This window comes from Vulpes vulpes, chromosome 15 (assembly GCF_048418805.1).
Source record: "Vulpes vulpes isolate BD-2025 chromosome 15, VulVul3, whole genome shotgun sequence".
In the NCBI taxonomy this organism is placed as follows: domain Eukaryota; kingdom Metazoa; phylum Chordata; class Mammalia; order Carnivora; family Canidae; genus Vulpes; species Vulpes vulpes.
The window spans coordinates 35,590,770-35,603,109 of record NC_132794.1 but is presented as its reverse complement, the minus strand read 5'-3'; the positions used below and the strand labels follow the sequence as shown (position 1 = coordinate 35,603,109).

Below are 12,340 nucleotides of genomic sequence, written 5' to 3'. Positions count from 1 at the left end.
TATACACAATTGTGAATACCAAAGTTGATGAGGCATTTTGTGTTTCTTTTCTCCATCTGTATTCCCTTCCTGTTTCTTTTTTTTTTTCCCCTCTCTGTTACTTATGTTACATTTAAAATTTGTCTCCTGTGAAAATGTTTGTGGAGAACATAAGGTATGCTTTATCATCATGCTTACATGTTTAGGGAAGATACAGTGTCTTTCATTTACCTTAGACATCTGAACAGTTAAATTCAGAGAACTTCTATCACTCCATCCCTCAATGTAGAAGGAATTAAGTCTCTATTTTCACATACTTTTAAACATGAAAGTTCCATATAAAGTGTGTGATCGACTTCATTTTTGCAATAGGAAAAGTATGACTCTGAAAGCAAAAATTAAAGTTGCTCAGCGTCACAGGTTATAATGGTCTGGATGTATTCCTTGCTAATTAAGAGCTCCTTCCAAATAGCAGTACTGTCTTTCAGAAAATAATGTAGAGATAAATCAAGGTGGGACTTGTCCAGAAGTAATTAGAGCTTAGGCTAATATCAACATAAAATCTAAGAAATCATGAATTGTGACACATGACAACGTTGTTATTAACATACTTCATTATTGCATGGCTGGAAGATATACTATGAGTCAAATTGTATCTGTGGGAGTAAATGATGTAATAGCACAAAGGAAAATACAGTGACTTCCTCAAGGAAAGTGTAGAGGAGTAATTCATAGGAAGTGCCAAAATGTTTAGTGATGTCTACAAAATAAAAGGGCATTTTTCTCATTGGGCTCACAATCAGAAAAATAAATAAATAAATAAATTTTTAAAAAGGTGGTGTTTTTTTTTGTTTGTTTGTTTGTTTGTTTGTTTTTTTTATGATAGTCACACACAGAATGAGAGAGAGGCAGAGACAGAAGCAGGCTCCGTGCAGGAAGCCCGACGTGGGACTTGATCCTCGGTCTCCAGGATTGCGCCCTGGGCCAAAGTCAGGCGCCAAGCCGCTGTGCCACCCAGGGATCCCCAAGTTTTTTTTTTTTTTTTAATGCTAAAAGCCAGAGTGGAAGAAAATTTCTATACCTTTATAGCTTAGGAAACATGAGAAAAAAGTAGCATATTCATATGGCAAATTCATCTACGAGACAAAACAAGTGGCTGACAGCTTTCTATGTAAAAAGTAGCATTGCATACTAAAAATGGAAAGATATTTAGAAGATAGGAATACAAATTATGAAAATAATTATATATCAGGAGATTCTTTCCTATTTTAGTAGTAAAATACTGTATACTAAGAATTTCATCCATTCTTTGCATACTTGAAAACCTTGCTAGGTAGTACCTCACTCGGTTGTACAAAAATATCATTTTGGATAATTATTTGACCAGTTCACTATTCAAGTACCTTAAAAAGATGATTAAACTTTCCCTGACACAGGGAAAGTTTTCTGACCCTTTGGCATTAGAAATAGAGCTCCTGGATTAATGGTTTCATCTTGCTCCTTGAGTATTCTCGGTTGTGGGGCGGCGGGGGTGGGGGTGGGGGGAGTTGTGTTCTTCCTGAGTTGTGTTCCAGTTTATATCTGCTGAGGAATATTCTCATTCATGTGCATCTTACTGGCATCTGCTACTAAAATCTGCAACTAATCATTTTTGTCTTATTTCTCTTGACTTAGCACTTAGTGGTGTCCCTTTATGGCTGTTCAGCTGAGGTACAGAATACAAAATGATATTCTCTTAGACACAGGAACTGCATAAATAGATTCCAGTCTAACAGGTTTAGTTGTGTTGTCCACATGTAGAGTATTACTTTTGTCTTCTTGACTTAATGATATTTTTCTAAAGTAAAGGAATTCTAGGTATATTTGTATTAATATATGTGTATATGTGTGCATGTGTGGATATATATATACTGCGATTATAATATCTACATATATGAAAGATATATCATATCAGATATATATGCATATATGTAAATTTACATATATGTAAATATTCACAAATCAGGGTGAATAATTTTTTTGTTTTTATTTTTTAAGTTTATTTTTGAATACTACCATATACACTATTAAGTTAATTCTGTCGCATATCTTCTTGCACTAATGCATTACATCACATCTGAAAAACATTTCATGTCTTAATTTTATCTAAATAGGGATGACTTTAAGCAATTTTTTTTTTCCAGGAAAATCTTCACAACATTGGCAAAGGCTTTAATGTACTAAATGCCCTACAGTATTAATGTTGTAATTATTGAAGACTTGTTTAGAGGTAATGAGCTAAAGTGTTGGCAGAATTTGTGATTATGAAAGCCTAATTGTTGGACATGAGATCCCCCTCACCACAGAAACACATATCAAAAAGCTTGATTCTCGTAAATCCCTCTTAGTAGGCCATCCAACAACATTTCCCTTTGGCTGACAATTTATGTGGGATTCAGCTGTATGTCCTGGATGCTCTGAGTCCTCATAATTATATTATGTCTGCTCTTGCTCATTTTGAAACTGGCAAACTCATACGTGGTGAATTGATTATTTAGTTGGCGGTTTCCTATTTTATTTCTGGAAAAGAAATTAGTTGAATAAACCTTCATAATAAAAAAATATACCTTCTTGAGTTTTAAGGTCAGGCTCTTTCAGTTATTTATGAGGAACTCTCTTAAAGAGATATTTAAATATATATATATTTAATCTTTAAAGTCTTATGTCCCATATTCATATTAATTATAAATTCTGCTGTGAAGATTTTTTTTAAAGTTTCCTTTTTTTAACCATCTATAACACTTCTATCCAGATCACTACAGCTTAAAATAGATCACTACCCTTTTGCAGCTATTTAGTAGCCAAGAGCAATGGATAAGATCCATACAGCAGTTCTGAAAAGTTCGCACTGTCAGTTCAGAACATCTGCTTCACCGAGCCGGATTGCTGATTATTTAAAAAGAATGATAAGAAATTAAACATCACAAATATGTTTTTGTCACCATTAAATGTCTGAATTTTAAACAGATTCTTGGACTGGTGGTTCATATCCATCAGGTCATTCAACTTTAGCACCGGTCTCAGCCCCCGTAGCTTTTCCAGAACTACTACCTTCACCATGAAGCTCCATGAGTTTTCCCAATTCAAACGTGGGCTTCTTCAGCGTTTTTACTTTTCTAACAAAGACATCATGGAGTGGATAAATAGACTGACAAGCTTTTTCTATATCTTTTCCGATGCCGTCTGGAATCAATTTATTGACCACTTCTTTCAAATCATTTGTCTGCACCTCTCAGGTCATGATTTCCATCATCTTTTTCCGGATTTGGCAGACCTGTTGGTGCTGAGCATAAGAGGTCTTCCGAATCTGAATATTGCATTTTTTAGTAAAACCAACACAAAATAGAAGAATCAAATAACCATCAGTAGTCTTTACATGAACATGAGCTTCAATCATGGTCTGCCATTTTTTGACCATGGAGCACATTTTGTCACGGGTAAGATCCATGGAAATTAGTCAGGCAGTTTTTGCCCTGCACACCCTCAGTGATTAGCTTGAATTTCCTAAATGCAACTTCATCATTCTGCAGATCAGCAAGGCTCACTTCAAAAACGCGACCCTTGAGACCATCAGATGCAATTTTGGTTCCTTGAGTTCTTGTGACTAGTGTTTTTCCAATATTTCTTATATTGAACATAGCTGGCGCTTTCACATCATTCCAATCTTTCTTAGAAAATGGATCAACCACTTTCTTCTTGGTTCCCTTTTTGCTGCCTTTCGTAAGGTACTTGTTCTTGCCAACTGCCATGACGCTGCTCTGGGAGCCAAAAGGGCTGCTGTGAAGATTTGAGAGCTAATTTAAAGTCTTTAAAATTGTAACAGAGTATCATACTCATCTGATATTTTAGATAGAAAATTTGTGCATAAATACCTATTTTATGGTCATTTTTAATATTTAGATTACTTCTCACAGCTCTCCAGACTGCATGTTACTATGATATCAAGCAAAATTAAAAGTAGACATTATTAAAGTGTAGTACTTTCTTCTTCCTTACATCTCAATCTTTATTTCTCTCAGGCTTTACCTAAGCCAATTTTTAAGAATATCTTCTTCCTACCAATAAGTCATTGCCAGAAGATATTTATGAAGATGTTAGACAGTAACAAGTCCAGGACTAATAGGAAAGTAAGTATATTCCCGATCTCACTGTATCACTGATGATTCTTGAAATATGGGAAGCATGTGTATGTTTGTGTGTGTAACTGTGTACTCATAAGTTGAGAAACACTGGAGTCACTGAATCCAACTTGTGGAGCCAAGCAAGGTTTATTAGTGGAAGTACCATTAGAGCTGAATGTTGAAGAGTCAGTAGGATGACAACAGAAATTTAAAATAATAATAATAATAATAATAATAATAATAATAATAATAATAATAGGTTGGGGAGGCCTGGGTGACTCAGTGGTTGAGCGTCTTTGGCTCAAAGCCTGATCCTGGATTCCTGGAATCGAGTCCCATATCAGGCTCCTTGTTTGGAGCCTGCATCTCCTCACTCTGCCTGTGTCTCTGCCTGTCTTTCTGTGACTTTCATGAATAAATAAATAAAATCTTTTAAAAAAATTAGATTGGAGTAAGATGGAAATAACCTTTATATTTTTCACTTTAGAGTTTGAATTTTTATCAACTAGTCAGCAGACAACACAGTACTTAAAATGACCTGGCATGATCAATTTTGATCTTTAATACCTCTAGAAGTAGTGCAGAGGATGAATAGGAAGGAAAAATTGTCAAGGAGTCAATCTCAAAGTTGCTTCAATGACCTAGGTAAAATAGGATTATAAGAATGTGCCTTATTTTATGTTAGCAAATATTTAGCAAGTGTTTTATTTTTACACCAGTGCTTAACTTCTCCGTGAAGACTTCTCTAGTCTTTCTAACCATCTTGATATTATTAATTTTGATATTTCTAATTTTGAAAACTAGTATAGAGTCCTATAATCAGTACTGTTCTGATTACATGTTAGATTTTTGTATGCACTTTGACCTCTATAACTTGACCATAAATAGATCTCTTAGAACATATAGGAGAATGTCAAGTACAGAGTATGCATTCAATATACATAAATTACTTAGAATTTTTTAAAGTTTGTCACTGAAGTATAGTTTTAGTGTGATATATTTAGTATTTTAGTAAGGACACTGGTAAAACTATAACTGAAAGAAAAATATGTTAAAAAACAAAAGACAAATTAAAGAACCATTTAATCTATTTTCTAGCTGACTCAATAATAATTTAAGATACTAAAAAATAAGAATAAAAAGGTCAGACAGCCATGTATCATTATAATATAGTTTTGTCCTTGAATATTTATGAACAAGAGACTTTCATAAGCTATTACAAGATTATCCTTTTCAAAAGTAATTTTTTCCCTATCCTATCAGAGAAAAATAAGCTCATCACATAGCTATGATTTTATTCCTTTACCCTGTTAAAACTTAAACAAATTTCATTTTTACTGATGACAATTTTATTTGAACAATGACTGGAAAACATCTTTTAATCAGATTGGGAATGGTTAAAATCATAAAATATGAATGGGGAAAGAAAGAACTATAGAATTAACCTTGAACAGGGATCCCTGGGTGGCGCAGCGGTTTGGTGCCTGCCTTTGGCCCAGGGCGCGATCCTGGAGGCCCGGGATCGAATCGCACGTCAGGCTCCCGGTGCATGGAGCCTGCCTCTCCCTCTGCCTGTGTCTCTGCCTCTCTCTCTCTCTCTCTCTGTGTGACTATCATGAATAAATAAAAATTAAAAAAAAAATTTTTTTTAAAAAGAATTAACCTTGAACAAAAAAAATCCCATTACTCACTTATTCTATCTGGTAAATTAAGAATTTATGATTTTGTTTCCTATGAGTTGCAGTAACACTGAGACATTAAAGGGAAAATAATGTTTTAAGAATTTTGACTTTTTAAAATTGATTCTATGTCACTATAAAGAAGGTTCCTCCTATATTTTGTTTAAAGAATGGCTCAAAATACCAAAATTTTGTCTATAGAAACCTTAACTAGCCTCAATAGATAAGTTCAGAAAAGAAAACTGGGCAATGTATCAAACTATGAACACTGAAATTTCCCTATAAAGTATCCAGTGACTGACAATTTTAAATGAAAAGAAGTGATAATTTGGAATCTCTTAAATTCTATTCTAAAATTAGTATGTACTCCTGTCTATATTTCTCATGTTTTTTTTTTTTTTTTAATACATGCTGCCCACTCTACAGATTGGTATGTTTCCCTGGATCAAATTTTATATGATGAATAATGCATTACCAGAGAATCAAACACATAAAATGAGATTAGCATAATGTATAATGAAAATTCTCTCTTGGAATATTCCCCCAAATGTGCAATTTAGAAAATTTTAATATGGTGATGTGTGAGTCCAGAGGGGAGATTACCTACTAACATCAATCACTACTCATCACATATCCAAGTCCTGAGTGTATACTACAAAATGTCTAGAATGAGCAAAAATAGTAGTTGAATTGATGAGTATACTAGAAAACTCCTTTACATAACAAGATCCCAGGGGTAATCCTTTATATATGCTTAAAGATGCATAAATCACCAATATATTCTCTTGGTAGGCTTCTTTAAGGATTGATTTATTGAATCATTCAATTTTATGGTTTATAAGCTTTTACATTCAAGACAGGATAATGAGATCCTCTTCCCACATTTGAAAAATTACTAGGTTTTTTAATGCTACTGAATCAACAACAGTATGGAAACATGGCATCCTAGCACAGTTTCAGCTTAAACATTTTACACAACAAAGAGTAAGGAAGATTTTATTTTTATGACTTATCATTTCCTAGTTCAATATCTTCATGTATGCTGACCTTCCTACAAAATAGACTATTTATTAGATGGAGAACTTGATATGGAATCTGCTTTTGATTTGGTGTGTATATCTTAAATAGCTAATAGCTAAAGCATATGCTTACCTATTCTTATCTAGAAGGAAAATAATTCCTTTTCATTTCAGTTTGACATATTTTAATATCTTTTATTTTCATGGAATTTCAGATAAAATAAAAATGTGAGACACAGCACTGCATTTCAAATGGCTTTATCTGGCCAACCTGTCATCTTTCCAACTAAAATTTAAGCTAGAAAAGAAAGGATGTGTGGTTTTGTCAGTAGTGCACCCTTGTAATGCTTGATAATCTGATTTATATAAGATAGTTTGTTCTGGGGCAGCCCAGGTGGCTCAGCGGTTTAGCCTGCCTTCAGCCCAGGGCCTGATCCTGGAGACCTGGGACCAAGTACCACATCAGGCTCCCTGCATGGAGCCTGCTTCTCCTCTGCCTGTGTCTCTGCCTCTCTCTCTCTTTCTATGTCTCTCATGAATAAATAAATAAAATCTTAAAAAAAAAAAAAGATTGTTTTTAATAGATACATTGTTATTAATTCAATGGAAAGATTTTCATGAGCAACTTCTAAACATAACTGCAGAAAACTAGAAAAGGAAAACTGGTAAAGGTAAAAAAAAAAAAAAAGTAATAAAGTAAGAACAAAATGTGAAGAAAAACAAAGAGAAAGTGAAGCTTAAGGCCATGACATAATTCTAGTTCCTTCTCTGTAAACTACAGAAGGAAAAAATGTTCATATAGGAAGTGCTTTTCTACACTATATTTAAAAAACTAGCTTGTCTCAGTTTTAAAAACATGATTCCATATATTAAAATTCTGCTCATCATTATGTGAATATCTGCCATAGACAAAAAACAAAACAAAAACAAAAAACAAAAACAAAACAACAACAACAAAAAAAACCCAAAGTCAAAAGTGTAAAATGAAAATACAATGTTCAGTGTTTTAGTTAAAATAAATTATAATGGATTATGTCTTCCATTGAGAAGATTTGTTCTTAAATCCTTGTTACTCTGGCATAAAGATATAGCCTACATTACATTTTTTCAAATAAATGAGGCTGAGATATTGCTCATCTGCTGCCTAAGGCTCTGCGTTGATCCCAGTTTTTGTTAAGTACCATCAAGGACAAGTGTTTGGGGATGGCATAGGGTAGCCATAGAATAGAAGTCTAAAATATTGTTCAGTGACTCTGGCCTACTTTATCTAAGGTAGCTTGACAGCACTATTCCAGTAAACATTTATGACAGGACTGTTGTAAAGAATGATGGTTTAATTTGGCCATCTCTATATGGTGTAGGTGGTGTAGCCTTGAGGCAATGTAGCTTGGTAAACATGTTTTATTACCTGGAAATGTTTCTGTACTTTTAAAGTAAAACTGACAATATTTAAAATGAAAATGATCTTCCTAACCTACACTCAAAAGCAAATACAATATAATCACTAAGTTGAGTTTGATCTTGGAGTGCTCAGAAGAAATGCTGCTACCTAATGGATCATTTTCTTTTTTAATATAGTTTATGCCTGATATTAAGTTTGCAAGCAGAACTGCAAACAAATCTAGTTTGAGGATAGCCACATGTTCAATATCTTCATTGTGTAATGTGTGATTAAATTTAGTAATCCAAAAAGTAGATTACATCTAAACAGTGCAGCTATGGTGATAGATCAAGAATATCTATAGGAAATAACATTTTCCAATATTAACTATACTTCCAAATAAAGTTACATAACAATATGAAACTTTCATAATATAGAAAATCAACATAGGATATGTGTCAAATGTCTATACTAATAAACTCACTTTTTAAAATTTAAATATATTTAAGTGAACAACTCTTATTAAACCTTTATGTGAAATTCTAAGTATTTGTGTGTGTGTATGTGAGTATGTGTGTATTTGTATTTTAAAGAATTTACCATACAGAGAATAGGATCTCTTTTGAAAGAGGATATGCAAATCAAGGCTCTATGGGTGCAAAGGGACAAAGCAGAAAACAGTTCAAGATTAAAATAAACACATCTCCCATGCAGAATCTCTCCAGTTAACAAATTGACTGTATTGTTCCTGTGGACAATGTCAGTCCTTTGCATGTGTATTTTTTTCTTTTATAATCTTCCTTTGACCAAAAGCATGAAATTATTACTCAATCTTTGCTTCAAGGACAATGTTGAAATCTATTTCTACATTTCTTCCTGATGCCAGTGTGGATCGCTTTCTATTGGAAGGATACTCTGATAAACAGTTTGCAGGAGGCAATATCATTATCCATCTTCTTGTTTTTAACTCTATCTCACACACACAAATAAAGTATGTATTCCCCCAATATCAGATTGTAAACGAGGTTGCAGAAAGTAGGTCAGAAAAGGCAATATTAGCAGCAACAAAATGAGTCTCAGCAGCAAAATGAGTCTAACTCTGTCTTCTAGTATGTATATGGGCAAGAAAGCAAGTCTTAACACAGTTTCATTTAGGTGAGCAGATTCCCTTTGAAATAACTACACAATGAGAGGTGAATTGCAAAGTGACCTCAATTAACGCAGAAATGTTGACTTAGAAGCTTACATTTCTTCTAGGTATATTATGTTATAATATTATGTCATTTGATAATTTGTTAATCAAGTTCTACAATTGATCCTAGGCTGAGACCAACATATAAAGAGGTTTTTACCCTTTGCTTTATCAATGATTTTTGAAAGTTGACTTATTAGCTTGTGTAGTAAGGAAGAAAAGAATACTTATAGTCTGAGTCACAGAAACCCTTGTTCTAATTTCTGTTTCACCATTTTTAATATAGTCATGCACCTCCGTTAATCCAACTTTTTAGGGGCACCTGACTGGCTTAGTCAGTTAAGCATCCAACTTTTAATCTCAGTTTAGGTCTTGATTTCAGGGTTGTGAGTTCAAGTCCTATGTCAGGCTCCACACTAGGTATGGAGCCTACTTTAAAAAGCAAAACAAAACAAAGTTGTAGATATTTCCTTAACTTCCTTAGGCCTTAACTGTTCCATCTGCAAAATGATAATGATAAATATTTTAACTGTTCTTGCTACAGATTATACCAGCTATTCTTTGCAGTTGATGGAGCTCCTTGACACTATCCCTTAGAATACCCATATTTCTAATGCTTTTATCTTGTGAGAGTCATCTCCAGGGCTACCTCACATGAGCTCAGCAGCTATAAAATACCTTTGGAAAAACATATTTTCATCTATTTAGGGATGAAATTGTTCACAGATGGGCTATATTTGAAAGAGTCTCCCTCATATTGTTTAAATAGCCTTTAGTTTCTTGGATATGGCAATAAAGAGCTTTAGGTCTCTATAGATGCTTTAGGAAATAGCTTATGATAAATTGGTTTTCATCATTAGATATTGTTTGTGATGTCAGAGTAATAATCTCTAAGGCAGGACATTATAACCAGATGATGTCAAATGAATTTTATTCATTTCTACCTTGTGTTTATAATGTACATAGTACAGCAATTTTAATAATTGTGTTTATTTTATAACGTACAAAGTACAACATTTAAATAATACTTGGATATAATATAATAATAAATAACCACAGTTTTTGAGGCCATGGTCTCAAAGCTTTTTCCTTATTGAGGTTTTTTATTACAAACAGTTGAAATGCCATTGTGCTAAATGATTATTTGTCTCAGTACTACTGTGCTTATTTATTTACATTTTAATAAATTTCTGGAATGCCATTAAAATTGGTCATTAGCTACTTTATTTCTTAGTTTTATAAGGTTCTTAGTTAAATAGTACATGCTTTTAAAGACAATATCATTAAAATTCATTTTTTCTCATCAACTACATCTAATTATTACAATATGACTAATATCCCAAAATAATTTCCACATGTTATGAGATAAATTTTCTGTATTTTTCCCTTATAAGTTCTTTAAATGATATTTGGATCTGTGAAACTGTACCTTCCAATACAGCAGGTACACTACTTATCTTCATCGATTATTTTCTTTGCTATAATAATTACTGCTCAAGATTTTGTTGTTTTGTTTTTGTAATTGACATCAGTGTAAACCACACGATTTAAATGACTGCTGCAATATGCTCACAAGCTTCAAAAATCTCAAGTCTCATCATTTCAAAGAAGTTAAGGACTAGTTATTACCCCCTGACTTTGAATTCAGATTTAAGAAAACTATCTACTATTTGAAATGTTTCTATTTCACGTTTATCAATGTGAAATTTTCTTTATAACTGCAACCTGTTTGGTTTGATCAAAGGAAGGCTTTCATTCACCAGGAGAAATAATTTTGATATTTTATTTTTTTAAAAGAATATATCTACTATCAGCAGTGAGAGTAGCACAGAGTAATGGCAAGAACAAACAACAATAAAAAAGGGACATGCTTGTTTTATTTATTTTTTCTTTCATTTGATGATTTTGTTACTTTGACCATATCACTCAGACTTAATGAAGTTCCACTACTTTTCCTTAAAAAAAAAAAAAAAAAAAAAAGACAGGATATGCTTTTAAAAAAAGATTTTTGTGCACAGGTTTTTAATTTTGTTCACAGATTTTACAAACCACAGATCAGTTTATGTGTATAATGTGTTATTTTTTTCACTAATCAGCCCACTAAAAAGAAAACTTTTTAGACTACTTGAAAACTAGAGAAATAATTAAAACCCATCATTTTGTTTTGAATTTCTGAAATTTTGACTTAAATAATTCATTTTTTATGTAAAGGCACCAGGCATACAGTTTGTTTAAAATTAGTCTGAAAAGTAGATGAAAGTTTATATATAGATTGTAAGTTTACATATAGTTCAAAAATTTTGGGACACCTACCTTTGGTCAATTTTATAAGCATAGATTCTCTGTTAGTGGTAAATAAGTACTTTGTACCTTGAAAATGCCTCCTGAGATGGTACCTAAAGTGCAGAAGTGAGATAAAGTGCTATAGGAAACTATCATCTTCTGTTTCATGTAGTAACTTAATTCTGAACTTTTTCCAACTGTAGAAAGTGTCTTTGTGACCTAACAAATGTGTGTTTATATTCTTTCACTTACATGTTGTATAATTGTCTGTATTTCTAACAATCAGTTGGAGTGTGGGTTTACTGAGGACAAATAAGCCTTAAAGTTCCATACTTAAATAGACCTTGCCAAGTATGTACAGCTCAATAAATAAATAGTGTTAAAGAAAAAAAAGAAGAGGAAGAAGAAGAAGAAGACAAAGAATTTGGGAAGGCCCTATAAAAGACATTGAAGTTTCAGTATGGAACAAAAAGAATAAATTTTAATGGATGAAAAGAGCAGACATTTTAGAAATGAATTTTCTTTTCTTTTTTTCTTAAAGACTTTATTTATTTATTCATGAGAGACAGAGAGAGAGGCAGAGGCACAGGCAGAGGGAGAAGCTGGCTCCCTGTAGGGAGCTCGATGTGGGATTCCATCCCAGGACT

At 32.8% G+C, this 12,340-nt stretch overlaps 1 pseudogene; it reads right to left on the bottom strand.

Annotated features, from left to right (window-relative positions):
* Positions 1-2,958: 2,958 nt before the first annotated feature.
* Positions 2,959-3,767, bottom strand: LOC112911887 (small ribosomal subunit protein eS1-like; annotated as a pseudogene).
* Positions 3,768-12,340: the final 8,573 nt, after the last annotated feature.